The 15,726-nt window shown below is 39.6% G+C and overlaps 1 long non-coding RNA gene and 1 other non-coding gene across 2 annotated transcripts; one reads left to right on the top strand and one right to left on the bottom strand.

Moving 5' to 3' along the window:
• Positions 1-4,990: 4,990 nt before the first annotated feature.
• On the bottom strand, positions 4,991-5,063 carry trnav-cac. The gene has a single exon. It is a non-coding gene; the product is annotated as a tRNA-Val (tRNA).
• A 6,261-nt stretch (positions 5,064-11,324) lies between these two features.
• LOC124384743 lies at positions 11,325-12,273 on the top strand. Its single transcript, XR_006925557.1, has 3 exons — positions 11,325-11,384; positions 11,864-12,101; positions 12,213-12,273. It is a non-coding gene; the product is annotated as an uncharacterized LOC124384743 (long non-coding RNA).
• The last annotated feature ends 3,453 nt before the right edge of the window (positions 12,274-15,726 follow it).

Genomic DNA, 15,726 nt, shown 5'->3' with positions numbered 1-15,726 from the left:
TTGATGAATGTGCAGGTAGAAATTCAACTGAAACTGCATTCAATCTGGTTGATTATCAAGCAAGTTATTTTTTAACTACATTTAAGTTCCCTGTTATAGGATAACTTGCAATTCTGTAAATTCCAACTGTATTTCCATTAATTCCTGTTAATACCTAAATATTCCTGATAATTTCCAGTCTTGAAAATTCCTGCAACCACATTCCTAGGAAATACATGAGCTGTTCCTTGGTCTTGGGCACAGGGATATTTTGCCTGCCTTTTTTTTGTCTTTTAAGTTTTACATTGTTCTGATATCAGATGCCCCAAGAAAACTGATTTAATGTCATACAGTGTGTCTGTGTTCTACATTACAGTGGGGTCTGAGGTTCGGTTCCCAGCGTGTTGTTTCCTTACATTTTTTTATCCAGGGCCCAAAATCTTTCCACTGATCTCTCACACATTTAGAAAGTGATCTATGCAGAGCTGAACATCTCACCATGAATGGTGAACAACCTCATGCATATTTTTCTTTTTCCCCCTCTTCTATTTGTTTCAATTTTTATTTAAGAATACAATACAATACAATACAATACAATACAATACAATACAATACAATACAGGTGTGAATCTACCTGTCATGAGGAGTGTATTGGAGAGTGTATGTGTAAATTATCTGCTAGGTGGCAGTAGTGGACACTCACTGGTAAGCTGTAGAACAGGGGTCACCTACGGTGGCTGAGAAGTGCAAAACAGATTAACAAATCCAAAAACAAAATAACAAATCCGAAAACAAATTAACAAATCCGAAAACACAAGTCAGACAAACCGGAAAATGTAGGTATAGTTTGTGAATGTAAACTTACTGATCATTGGACAAGACACCTGTCAGTCAAGATATACAGGTGAATGACAGGTGTCTTGTCCAACCATTGATAAGTTTCCATTCACAAACGATACCTACCTTTTCCGGGTTGTCTGACTTGTCGCTGTGTTTTCGGATTTGTTAATGTGTTTCGTGCAATGATTCAGACAAACTGGAAAAGGTAGGTATTGTTTTGTTTCTTTGCAGACTTTCCTGAAGCCCCTAAATTAATAATGGTCATAGTGACATTGGTAACATTGCATTAATGTTATAATATCTGATAGCCATTAGAGGGCACTCTCGTGCTGCATGTGGGTGTGTTTGCAGTGTGCAGAGTAAACGAGTAAAAAACGCTGTGCAGTCATGTCTCCGGTTCTTTCTGCGCATGCTCCGAACTTAATGGTATAATATGTGTTTTATAGCATAATGATGCAAACAACAGTATTTACATTCATCACATTACTGTGCTGGAAAACAATACAAATTAAATAAAAAGAAGAAAAAGTGTAGAAGAAGAAAAGCGGGACAAAGACAGAGGTAATGTGATGTAATGAATGGTGATGATCATATAAATAAACTCAGTTTAGTAAAAGTTTGTGAACAAACTTTATATTGGACTAGTTTTTAAAGTTTATTCTAAAAGTTATAAATAGTGTAATAAGTGGACAAGAAATATGAGTCAGTTCATGTCACACAGATTTATTAGTTTTTTTTAGTAAAAAACAAAATAGGTTTAAATTTGTAGAGATTTTATTTGGACAAACATATCAGACAAAAGAAATCAGCAACATATATTGTTCATCCTGTATCAGTCGACCTCTAGGTGTGAGTTTAAATGATATGCTCAGTTGTATGTATGAGATAATTGTAGTCTCTCTGCGTCTCTCAGAGAGACAGAGACTGTCTGGACGGTGAGACGCCACTAAGCGTTAATATTATAATAATTACACTGATCTATTAGAGACGCTTATCAGAAAAGTCCGAATCAAATCCACTCACAAGTGCAGCAGATTCATGTGATGTGAAATAATGTCCTAATGGCAGCAGCATTATACAGTCATATATATATTTCTATAAAAGAGCTCTGATACGGATTTCAGTCATTAAGAAGAACATCTTCAGAGGGGTTTTTTCTCGTCCTGGTATCATAAGTGTAGATAAACATAGGTTGTGTTTAATTGACAGCCCTGATGAAGTCTGATGACCTGAAGAGGGTGGAGCTGAGACTTCAGACAGCAGACGGACTTCTGAGGAGGAACATCAGCACCACACGAAAGGTTAGAGGTCACCCAACCTGTAATTAATCCTGGAGGAATTAAGTGTGATTAGAGAGATTTAAATGTGTGTGTGTGTGTGTGTGTGTGTGTGTGTGTGTACTGAAAAATGTATTTAATTTGTTTGTTGTGTGAATTGCCAATTTATTATTATTTATTTTCATATTGTATTTATGTATGTGTGTCTGCCTTTGAGCACAGGTGAGAACTCGTACGATGTCCAGCTGCGAGAGCGAAAAGCGGCGCTGGGAACATCCCGGGCGACGCTCTCTCATCACAGGTAAATTCCCGGGTTGAACCTAACGCTCCCAGCACCTCAACTCCGCGTGTTCCTCTGCCCAGGTCCAGCGCACCTACATCGCGGCCCTCCCGGGTATCGTTCACAAGGCATCTGAAAAATTTCAAAAACCTGTGCTTGACTCTTTCAGAGAGATATCAAATGTTCCAGGTCTTCCTTTCTGCTGGGTCAGTCAGTCCTCCAGCATTGCAAATAAAAGATGGCTCACCATTTTACTTGCAGCTTTACAGTGAGCAAGTTACAGTGAGAAGGTTAAGATTCCAGTAGATGTTCAGTACAATGGCCTTGCTTACAGGAAGGGCCAGTTTTTTGTCATGAAGTATGATGAGTCAGTGGAGTTTGGTGAACTTCTGCTGATTTTTGTTAAGGATGATTCAGCTCTTCATTTTCTCATGAGAGTTTATGATGCTGAATTTATTTCTTACTACCACATGTACTCAGTAAAAAAGACAGAGTGCAGACTCATCAGTGAACTGATTGACTTGTGGACATTGTCATCTTATGTGAAAAATGGTTACCAGATTATTCCACTGAAGCACAGCATCTTGTCAGACTGAATGCCTTAATTTCATTGGACCAGAGACCAAACTCTTTGTTTGTGTGTCTTCACAGATATGGCTGAATCACAGCTGCTAAAGAACATAGGGGATGTGATAGCAGGAGTGCTTCCGGACCTTCTTGATCAACTTGTTAAGTCCGTTGAAGATACTTTGAAAACACTTGGTGCGGCAAGCACAGATGATTTAAAGAACATCACAGAAAATGATTTGCTGCCAGTGTTAAAGCCCATACAAGCACAAAGACTGGTTGCTGCCTGGACCCAAAATAGTGAGTATAGAACAATGTCACCACACCACCCAATGGCACACTTGTTAACATGGTGTTAAGGTTAGAATATGAATTTTTATGAGTCTAATGATGATGTGATCATCAATATTTCCTGAATAAATAAATGTTGTTATTATGCAATAGGGGGCTGTTTCAAAAATTTTAATTTTTTAAATGCAATCTGTTAGACAAATTGCATTTAGTTTTTACTATTTTGTGTAACCTTAATGTCTCCAAATGCTTCTATACAGTGTGTAATTTAGCAAAACAGAAAAAGCATTACTCAATGTTTAATGCTTTCATATCTTCTTTTTAGTCTCCGGGACTTCAACACCAAAATCTGTGCATTCATCTCCAGTGGTTGTCTTTCCCTCTGCACTCTCAATTTCTTCTTCACCAGCATCATCCAGCTCTACATCATCTTCAGGAATCTGTACACCATTAATACCAAACTGCTTAGAGCGATTTGAAATCCCATGGCAGAGGCTCCCTGAGGAGTTAATACAGAACTTGGAAAGACAGAAAAGACCAAGTGCAAGACAATGAAGAGAAATAGTAAGGATCGTGGTCTCTGAAATGATGAAGATTTGCAAGAATCCGACCAAACACAACTTCTTAAGCTTCAGACTGAAAGAGGTCAGTCCAGTGGTTGCTCCCAAGAAGTCATTGAGATGCTGCTTCTTTTACTGGCTCATTTTGATGAGAAGGAAGAGCTTCTGTTCCACTGTGTTGAGACGACAAGCCTTGCAGAGGATGTTCAGATGGAGAAAGTGCCACCAACTCCCTTCATTATTGTTTGTGGTAAGTAAATAGAGCAACTGTTTTTTCTGATGTAACTGCAATGTTATTGTACTCTTGGCTTGTTTAGTTTTGTTATATCATTTCCCACAATTTGTATCACATTTTATGTAGTCCAGAGGACTTCAATACATTCAGTCATTTCTTCATTCTCACACACATTCACTAGCTTACGTACTGAAACACAAGCTCAGAAGCTCAGCCAGTAAGATGATTCATCCTATGATGGATGTAACTATTGAAGATGGATCCTGCCTTAATTGGTAATAAAAAAAGAACTAAATACATGGCTTGATTACATGGCACTTTTATTAAATTTTCCCTTTTATTTCCAATCTTATTGTTTAATAATTACTTTCCTTTTTATGTAATATTTTTATTTGGCACATTAATTACTTTATCAAGCCATTTTTTATTTGTTTACTACCAATATTGGCAGCGTCCATCCTCCAATTTGGTTCAAGTATCTGCATTATATATATAACTGACATTGAAGCCCCTGTTATTAAACGTTTGAATTATTATATTTTATTATTATTCCCAGGTTCCTCCTGCTTTGCTGCTGAGACATTCATGTTGAGCATCGACAAGAAGATTGTCAACGACCACATCACAACCTTCACCTCCGCCATCTGCCTGATGTTTATCAGTTATTACTGCTTTAACACACACTACCCAGTGGAACTACGATCAACACTGGAGTTTCTCCAACGCTAATATTCTGTTTTTATGAACATCTTTTATGGATTTATCAAACGTATCAATTTGATATCCATCTCAGGTTGTTCATTTTCTCAATCTTTCTCTCACTCTATTTTTTTTTCCATTTTTTTTTTTGAAGATGTAGAGTTTCAGCTTTACTGCACAGCTCTTCAGATTTTAATAAAATAAAAAAATAGTTTATTTTCTTATAACTGCATTTGTATATTTTAAAATGAGGAACAAACCTTGTTTCTGCCTGGTGTCGAACCAGGGACCTTTTGCGTGTGAGGCGAACGTGATGACCACTACACTACAGAAACTACCGCAGGGAAAAGCTTCTTGGTCACTGTTTGCACTTTTGCATACATTCACAGTTGCAGTAGAGCAGGAGAATGAACCGGTTTGCTGAGAAGTTTAAAACAACTAACTTTCTTCTAGCATAGAAGCAGTCTTGCTTTTATTTGCTTCCCTTGAACATTTGGCGTTTGTGTATTAGATATTGGCGGCTTCTTATTATTATTATTATTAATATCCAACTCTTTTTTATTGATGCATTCAAACAGAAAGACACTCAGGCGAAAAAGACAATAGAACAGTGGCTAATTTAGTCCAACAACAAGAAATTGGTCTCTCTCTTTCTAAGTTATATACACAATTACAATCATGAATTTGAGCATCAAGAACAGGAGAAAAAAAACAAAAAACATTAGATATATGTTTTTCTTTCTCCTTTATACATCTACCAAGAAGTCAGGGACAAGGGGTAGAGCTCAAAAAGGCTAAACAAAGAGAACAGGATTTTATTTTCCTCTTTTTCTTAAATATGATAAGAATGGTTGCCAGGTGGTGTAAAACTTTTCCGTAATACTAAGTAATGTAAATCTGATCTTTTCTATTTGAATAAACTGAGACAGGTCATGTATCTAATGAGAAGAACTGGGTGGGTGAGGATTCTTCCAGTTCAGTAATATAAGTCTCTTTGCTACTATAAAACAAAAGGCGAGCATGTTTGATTGTAAGGATGACAAGGAGGGATTTGTGGGGTTGAGTCCAAATAATGCTATTAGGGGACATGGTTTAATATCTAAAATGAAGTATTCAGAGATTGATTTAAAAATTGATGTCCAGAAAGAGGTCAAGGCTGGGCAAAGCCAAAAAGTATGATAAAGAGTAGCCGGAGCCGCCGACACCGATCACAAGTTGGATCCAAACCAGGGTTAATTTTAGATAGTTTAGTCTTTGTCCAATACACTCTATGCAACAATTTAAACTGTATTAACGAATGACGGGCGCATATAGAGGAGGAATGTACACGACCAAGGGCCTTGGACCATTCCTCATCCGTGAAATTATAATTAAGGTCCGATTCCCAATGAAATGAGAGAATGTGTTCCTTACAAAATCACGAATTTGGAGATATCGGAAAAAATGAGTTTTAGGGAGGTTGAATTTTTCTGACAGGTAGGAAAAAGTGACAAATGTATTCTCCTGAAAAAGATCATTAATGTTTACAATGCCCCTTCTAAACCACAGTGCAAAGGATCCGTCTGAAATAGAGGGTAGAAAGGAGGTTTTTTTTATATATAGGAGACAGACCTGATGCTGCCTGGAAACCGAAATGTTTTCTAAATTGTTTCCAGATTTTAAGGCTTTGTAGAACTAAAGGATTGGAGGAGTAATCGGATGTCTTCGACGCTAATGAAGAGCATAATAAAGCATGCAGAGGCACATGAGGACGGACGAGGTCAGACAGGAGTCTCTCCGTGGACTATGATGTTTGCCGACGGAGCAACTGCAATTCCCTGATTTTGTATTTTTTTGTATGTTTGTCACATGTTGATGTTTCAGATCATCAACCTCATTTAAATATTAGTAAACGATAACACAAGTGAACATGCAGTTTTTATTATTGAGAAAAACAAAATCCAAAACTACATGCCCCTGTGTGAAAAAGTGTTTGCCCCCTAAACCTAATAACTGGATGGGCCGCCCTTAGCAGCAACAACTGCAATCAGGCGTTTGTGATAACTTGTGATGAGTCTGTTACAGCGCTGTGGAGGAATTTTGGTCACTCATCTATGCAGAATTGTTGTAATTCAGCCACATTGGAGGGTTTTTAAGCACAAACCTTCTTTTGGAAGTCATGTCACAGCATCTCAATAGGATTCAGGTCAGGACTTTGACTAGGCCACTCCAAAGTCTTCATTTTGTCTTTCCTCAGCCATTCAGAGGTGGACTTGCTGGTGTGTTTTGGATCATTGTCCTGCTGCAGAACCCAAGTTCACTTCAGCTTGAAGTCACAAACAGATTCTTCTTCAGGATTTTTTAGTAAACAGCAGAATTCATGGATCTATTTATTACAGCAAATCTTCCAGGTCCTGAAGCAGCAAAACAGCCCCAGACCATCACACTACCACCACCATATTTCACTGTTGGTATGACGCTCTTTTTCTCAAATGCGGTGTTACTTTTACGCAAGGCGTGATGGGACACACACCTTACAAAGAGTTAAACTTTCGAGTATTTTCCCAAAAGTCTTGGGGACATTCCAGATGTTTTCTGGCAAAACTGAGACGAGCCTTTATGTTCTTTTTGCTCAGCAGCTGTTTTCGTCTTGGATCTCTGCCGTGTAGATCGTTTTTGCCGTCTCTTTCTCATGGGGGAGTCATGAACACTGACCTTAACTGAGGCAAGTGAGGCTGCAGTTCTTTGGATGTTGTTGTGGGGTCTTTTGTGACCTCTTGGATGAGTGGTCTCTGTGCTCTTGGGGTAATTTTGGACAGCCGGCCACTCCTGGGAAGGTTCTCCACTGTTCCATGTTTTTGCCATGTGTGAACAAAAAAGTTAGCACAGTTTTAACAGGGGGGCAAACACTTTTTCACACGGGGCCATGTAGTTTTGGATTTTGTTTCCCCTTCATTTAAAATCTGCATGTCGTGTTCACTTGTGTATCTTTTACTAATATTTAAATTAGTTTGACGATCTGAAACATTAAAGTGTGACAAACATGCAAATAAACAGTGTTGTGCCGGTAACGCGTTACTTTTGACAGTAACTAATACTGTAACAATACTGTAAAAATAAAGTAACTCTGTTACCATTACCGTATGGTGCGTTACCCGTTACTTTTATAAATGAATGAATTTGGGCTGAAGTGTAGACTACAGCCTAACCAGTTTACAGCAGCGTCGCATTGTAGGATTGGTGGATGAACCACTGTAAACACATAGAAGACGCGCTGTGGGCGTGTCTCCGTTTATTCAGGTCTGTGCAGCAGTAATGGCAAGTCGAGGCGAGAGCAAGACGAGTTTCTCAAAGTGGAAATATGCTCATTATTTCACTTTAGTTGAGTATAAAGACAAAAAATGTCAAATGTAAGCTGTGTCTTTCTGGTTCGAAGCTCGTATCTACTGCGATAAACAGCAACTCCAATCTGCCGAAGCTCCTTCAGAATCTACATGCCTCGACGAAGCTAGAAGCTAACCCGGTGTTCTGTTTTCATACTTCAGCTGTAAAAAGAACATGTTTAAGAGCTCAACACAACAGGAGAAGCCACTTTAGTGTTTGATTGTGAATATATAATTCAGCTTGTTTTGTTATTTATTTCAGAAATCCTTGTGATATATTCAGTTTGTGCTGCTCTGACTTTAATAAAATAGTGTTTAAAAATGACTTTGTGTTTAAGTCAGTTTTGTGTTTGTAGACCATAACACATAAAAGGGCATTAATGGGAACATTAAAGAAGGTTCTTTAAAAAAGTAACTAAAAAGTTACTTTTAACAGTAACACATTACTTTTTGGTGTAAATAATCAACAAAGTAATTGAGTTACTTTTTGAATGAAGTAACAAGTAACTGTAACTAGTTACTATTTTTTAGTAACGAGCAAAACACTGCAAATAAATATACACAATGGTGTGAAAAAGTTTTATACCACCACAAAAGTATGTACTTGATATACAATGCTATTTTTTCTTTCTTTCTTTGTCTTCCAACAGCCATTTAGTTGAATCTTCTGAGGAGAAGTGGGTTCCACACACCAGCTATCAACCAGAAAAGAGGTTCAAGCAGTCTCCAAACTCAGCACCTGTTTCAGCTCTACCAGTAAGAGTGAAGGGGCTGGATGTTCTCTGGTTCAGGCAAACTTTCTTGTAGTTTTATTATCGAAAATACCCTAAATATATTACACAAATGCTTAACGTATAATGTAACGTTGTGTTTTGGGAAGACTATTTTAAGGAATGTGGTGATATTTTGCAATGAGCTCAGACAGCTAACGTGCTTCATTTGAAGGTCATGTTCAGTTCACTTTGTAAAATTTGAATGAAATGTTTCAAAATACACCATTAATGTGTAAGTTATAGTTATTACAATAATCTGTATTTAAATGGGTTGTGGGTTGTGGATCGAGTTAATAGAATCTTTAGTATTTAAGTCAAAGAATCATACGAAAGCCATATGATACACAGTCATACACCTAATGCTAATTACAAATGCTAAACTGAGAATGAATCTTTCTTTTTGGATAAATCTTTGCTTGATTTGCATTAAAGGACGGCTTAAAGACCAGACAGAATCCTCTGCCAGCTGGTCAGTTCCATTTCACCGTCCGTGTTCTGCTTTCTGTGAATCAGTTTTGGCTAACGTTAATGCTAAACACGTGATTATTGAGTTATAGTTATAGGGGATTCTTAGCCTTGTTAACCCTGTGGTTATTTCTGATCTTAGATGTACAACATAACATGCTTCACATAACATCCGGTCTAAAACACAGAAAATATATCATCATGTTGAATTATCAGCAAATGTCTAGTATTTCAGGAGCTTAGCGTGGTTGTGATCACCTCTGCTTCACACACAAAAGTGGTCGTAAAACAATAAGGAGAGACAAAAGCCCCATGTGCTAGGTGGCCAGGTTTTTAAATAAAAAAAATACAATGAAAGTAAATATAAAGTAACCATATCCTGTTAGAGGGCAATAAATTCCACCATTAGGGTCCCTTAACTGGTTCCATTGTGTAGTGGCTAACATGATTTTCAAAGCCCTTTTTCTCACTCTGGATGTATACAGTTCTTGAAAAGTGGGCAAGGGGACACCGATAATCATTGCAGACGTCTAAACTGTCCTCTGTAGTCCTCTGATGTCTGATTTTACAGCTGAGCAGAACCAGACAGTTATTAAAGCAACTCCTGTTGAACTTTCTAAGCTGGTGAAGGAAGTACATCCTCTGTACATCCCCTGAGAGATGGTGGTGCCCAGGAACCTGAATGACTCCACTGCTGCCATAGTGCTGTTAATGATGGTGAGTGGGGGGAGAGCAGGGGGTTTCTCCTAAAATCCACAATCATCTCCACTGTTTTGAGCGTGTTAAGCTCCAGGTTTTTATGACTGCACCATGTCTCTCAGGTCTTTCTTCACTGAAGCAGGGTCGTTGGCTGAAAACTGATTTTCCAGCTTTTTAGAATAGCTACTCTCAGCCACTCTACGAGGATCAATGATGAGGATTAATCTTCCTCATATTAATTAATTATTCACGTACTAAAGAATTTGAAAATAACTTAACCGAGAACAGAAATCTGAGGGTACATTGGGAAGAAGTTTCCCAAAACTGGATTGTTGCAATCTGGAAACATATTACCTGGATCATTATTTCTGCTTATTTATGCTGTGCAGGTGATTGTGTGGATCCATAGGGTAGTGATCATCACATCTGCTTTACATGCTGAAGGTTCTGGCTTCAACTCCCAGTGGGACCATGCAGGTTGTAAACATGAATGAAGTTTATATATTATAAATTGTTACTCAATCCTGGAAATAAATGAACAGTTTTGCATGTTTCTGCATTGTGCTTGTAACAGAAATGGAGAAAAAACATTCCAAAATTAGAAGCCAAGGGCATGGCTCTACTGGGGCTCAAACCCAGGACCTTCTGCATGTAAAACAGACGTGATGACCACTACACTATGGAACCCGTTGCTGACAAGCCTGATGTCCAATGTGTATAAATAGAAACATTTTCGAGATTTTTCTTAAACAAAAATAAAAATACAAGTAAATCCTGCTAGTGGGAAATTAAAATCAGAGGCTCAAGAGCATGTCTTCACTGTGGGTCAAACCCAAGACCTTCTGCATATAAAACAGACATGATGACCACTACACTCCAGTATTAACAATCAATGACTGTTTCCTCCAATGTTATAAATCACTATATACTGCTCCTTTATCTGCTGACACTTCAACATTAGAGGCCTTTTTCAAAATGTATGTATTCCTACAATAAGTGTAGGTACAGCATTACAATTGGATGAGTTTATATCTGATACAGAAATAGCCTTAGCAAGTATGCCTTCTGGTAAATCACCTGGACCAGGATACGAAAATCTTAGCAAACACTCTGACCTGCCGTCTGGAGAATGTTCTGCCTTGTGTTATTTCACCTGAACAAACAGTCTTCATCAAGAACAGATACTCTTCTTGTAATATTGGGCGCATGTTGAATGTTATATATAACCCATCTCTATCTGACACTTCTTTAGAGGTGGAGAAGCAGAAGGTGGAGGAGCAGAAGGTTGAGGAGCAGATGATGGAGGATCAAAAAGAACAGGCTGAAGTCCTTTGGACTTTTGGAGACTTTAGAGAATGTGAGAAAATGTATAACTGTGTGTAGATAATCAGGTAAAATATTTTTTATGAGTCTGAATTTGTTGAAGGTGTTTATGTCTCACCATAAATCTGATTATCACGAATCACACAGCACAACTTACTCAAAAGTCCAATGCTGAATGTTTCCTCTTTTTTTTAACCTAAATAAATGTAAATGAAGTGATGAACACACTGGATGTTGTTGTTCTGTAGACAGTCACACTGCTGCTGAGAAATCTGGACTGTACTGTGGATGACGGACCTGTAGGAAGCGTTCCTGAGATTTGGGACTGTCCTCACTGCACACGTCATTTATAACTACTGATCCTTACATTTTCCTTCTTTCTCAGTAACTTGGGGTTTCCTCCCCGTACTTAGCTGGAGTATTTTCTGAACGTGGAGAGCTCTGATATTGTGAACCTCTAACACGTTTGATGTGCACTCTTTGCTTTGTGTTTCTGCTCGCTGTCCCGTACAGGTCATGATGGAGAACATACGCTCAAAAGACATCGGGTATGTGACGTTTTCATGTCCTGATGAGGCTCGAGTAGACATCATGGAGATGAACGGCAGGGTGCTGGGCAGCAGGACTGTGTACTAAAGTCAATCTCAGACCACCCAGGGACGAAGTCACGGCATGAAGGTAGAAACCATCTCGCCTTCAAAACCCTGCCCAGACCCAAGACCCAACGCCAACAAGAACATCCATCCACAGAGTGAGTCAAAGCCGTCCGATTAGTTTTGTGTTAAGTGCAGTTAAAGATTCAAAACAGAAGAGAACTTTTCATGTTTGGATGCTAACATGAGATGATTGTCTGCATCTACAGATGTTCCAGTTGCAGATCCTGGAAAAGAAAACCAGCAGCAGTGGAACAGGGGATTCACACCACAGCCTCTCAGACTGGACACACAGGAACTATTCTGATTCTATTTCCAGTGTGTTTTATAGAGACCTTCATGATCTGGAGCAGGTTTTGGTCACAGCTGTGTTTGGTCACATGTAATAATTGGTTTAATACTGAGTGATTGATCAGTGTGTATTATTAAAGTCAGCAATGCAAACACACACATGCACTCAAACATTGGATGCTGAATTTGTTCTGTTTTCTGTAGGAATTAGGATTAGATCCTCTATTATACCAGAACCAGTGTACACTTGCAGCAAGTTTCTGCTCTCAGAAAATGACCTTTAAATAAAAGTGCTTCATTGTTCATTCACCAGTGAGACCAGAACGTTGTTAATAAAAGAACACCGCTGTTCTGTTTATATTATAGGATACAGACAGTGCTTGTTATTTCTCATGGTTTTCTACATGAGAGTGATGTAATGCTCATGTTTTGCTTTCTGTATCTCCTCACTCACTCCTACAGGTGGTACTGCACAATGGACGGTCCAAAGGCTTTGGATTTGTCTGATATTCCTCTCTGGATGAAGCCACTAATGCCATCAGAGAGTTGAATGGAAAGCTGGTGAGCAGGAGGTCACTGTGTATCACTATGGCTGAGCAGTGGACAGGGAGCAGCCGCCACACCAAGCCCTACCTCCATCCATCCAGGAACATGCAGTGGTTCCATCTACAGCGTAAGTCATACTGTCCTCATAATGTCCTACAAAACTTTACTAAACACACACACTGTGTACCGGTCAAACACACACATTATGTAAAGTAACACATCTCTGTTTTTCTCTTTCAGGTCATCGTGCTGTCGGTCTGTTCCACTGAATTCATCATTTTATTTATTTTGCTTTTAATTATTTCTTTCTCTTTTTACAGAAATAGTTTTATTACTGTAAATAAATATGTAACTAACTAACAGTAATGAAGGTGTTTCATTATTGATCATTCATAAAATTCCCTCTTAATACATGAGAACTTTCATTAGAACTGAAAGAGACGGTGCTGTGAAAAGAGAACAGTAATAACGTCTCAAGGTTACGAACGTAACCCTAGTTCCCGAGGGAACGAGGCGGCTGCGTCGGCAGCTATGGGAGCGCCCTGCGTGACCACGCTCTGAACCACGTGTGAAATCTAGCCAATAGGCAAGCCGTGACGTCATAGACAGGCGACGTCGCGTAAACCAGGAAGCTACAAGATGGCTGTGCGGTGGTAGCGACATTAGCTTCTGCAAAGAGAGAAGGTAGCGCCGCGGGATGCAGGGAGTGTGGCGGAGACGCAGCGTCTCGTTCCTCGGGAACTGGGGTTACGTTCAGAACTTGAGACGTTCCCCTTCAGGAACTCGAGCTGCGTCGAACGCTATGGGAACGAGTGTCCAATCACGCCACACTGACCAGACCCTGCCAAAGAGTGAGGGCCTCGGCACCAGCACGTAGGACAGAGGAGCCCGGGGTGGCTCTGAGGTCGAGGCCATAGAACCTGACAAAGGCCAGCGGGGTGGACCAACCCGCAGCGTCACAGACGTCCCGGAGTGACACTCATGTGCACCCGGCCGCAGAGGCCGCCACACTCCGCGGGCGAGCCGCCGGACTCGCAGCCGAACAACTGCACCACCACCCCAAGGACTCGTCCTGTGGAGATAAGCACCCAGTGCACGCACTGGACACAGCCGGGTCTCGTAACCCCTGGTCGGGGGCTATAATAGAGGAGGGCAGAATGCCTGTAACACGACACATCGTGTGGGAGCACCTGGCCCAAGAACACTCTGGGCATGCCAGGGGCAACTCCAGGTGGGACGAGGCAACTGCCAAGTCCCAGACAGGCACTCAGTCGTGTCCCGGGCCACACCGGGGAGGAAAGCGTGTCACCAATGGGACCTACCCAGCGAACACGGAAACCCTCAGGGTCGAAGGGGTTAACCCAGCGGCAAACTGTACCTGCAAAAACACCAGAACTGAACCGACCGGGCAGTCATCTGGGTCCAAGTCATGGTGCTCACACCGTGACGAAGTCGCCATCGGCATACAACCTCCTCATGGAGGGAGCTCTGGAGTGGAGAGGGCCTCTACCTCGGTAGAGAGAACAGGACATACTGGTCCCCTCAGGGGCCACAGGCTCCACAACACCGGGCAGGGGTGAACCAGGGTTTAGCCAACCAGGTGCTACCGGAGGAGATTTTGCTTTTATTATTATTTCTTTCTCTTTTTACAGAAATAGTTTTATTACTGTAAATAAATATGTAAATAACTAACAGTAATGAAGGTGTTTCATTATTGATCATTCATAAAATTCCTCTTAATACATGAGAACTTTCATTAGAACTGAAAGAGACGGTGCTGTGAAAAGAGAACAGTAATAACAGAGTTGTGTTCGTGAAAACCCTGAAACAGATCATGTAAATACACTACTCTGACGCTGACACCATTTATTTAATGGATGAATAAAATTGATCTGAAATAAATTCAAATATTTAAGCTGTAATACTGCACTGTATTTAACTTATTATTATTATATTGTTATAATTTTAAATGTATTGATAGATTTTATTTTGAAACTTTATATTTTGATGTTTTATTTCAGTTAATACATTTTTTATTGTATTTAATTTGTGTCGGTTTATGTTCTAATCTCTAATATACACTAAAAGCCTTTATATTTATAAATGTGTATTTAAATCACAGATATTAAAAATTAATAATATGTAAAAGATCTAATATCTACCAAAAAATCACTCAGTGTTGATTTAAGATGTTTGGACATTTATTCCAGCTCATAAATCCTATAAAACATGCAGCATTAAACATGAACTTCCAGCAGATGAACATCTCATAATACTGTCTGGAAGTGAGAAATGTACAGGTTGTTTTTACTCCATACACATGAACTTACTTTGATCAGAAACACAATCATACTCCAAATCAATTAATCAATAAAGTCAATAAAAGAATCCCAAACTGCTGTGTGTCTTGTCCTCGCTATTAATGACGTCATTAGAGCTCCACTACTTCTAATGACCTGCTGTGACAGTGAGCTCTAATACACATCACACTGCCACCTACTGGTCATTTATGATTCTGCAACATTCATAGAGTCACTCCGGTCAACTTCCGGTTCTCAACTCGGATTCACTCGCTTTATACACAGTTTACAGCCGTTTTTATCTTATTTATGACTGTAATATCGCTCTTCTCTCAGGAACAACAGAAAAGCTGTGAAGACATGATATTTTATCCGCTCTTTACCTCTGTAATGTGCGCATGCGCATAGTGTCAGGTTAAGAGAGACCGGGTTACGTCACAGACGGAGGGCGGGGCATCTGCCTGTGACGTCACAGTAAGACAACGTCTATAATTGGAAACGTCTCTGTTTCTCTCATTTCCGAGGTTTTTGCTTGTGAGTAAAGAGGCATAAACATGGAGCTCTTCAGAAGGTTGAGAGAGATTTT

The sequence above is a fragment of the Silurus meridionalis genome, chromosome 4 (assembly GCF_014805685.1).
Source record: "Silurus meridionalis isolate SWU-2019-XX chromosome 4, ASM1480568v1, whole genome shotgun sequence".
NCBI classification, from domain to species: Eukaryota; Metazoa; Chordata; class Actinopteri; order Siluriformes; family Siluridae; genus Silurus; species Silurus meridionalis.
Note: the sequence above shows the minus strand (reverse complement) of the source record. Positions and strands in the feature narration are given on the sequence as shown.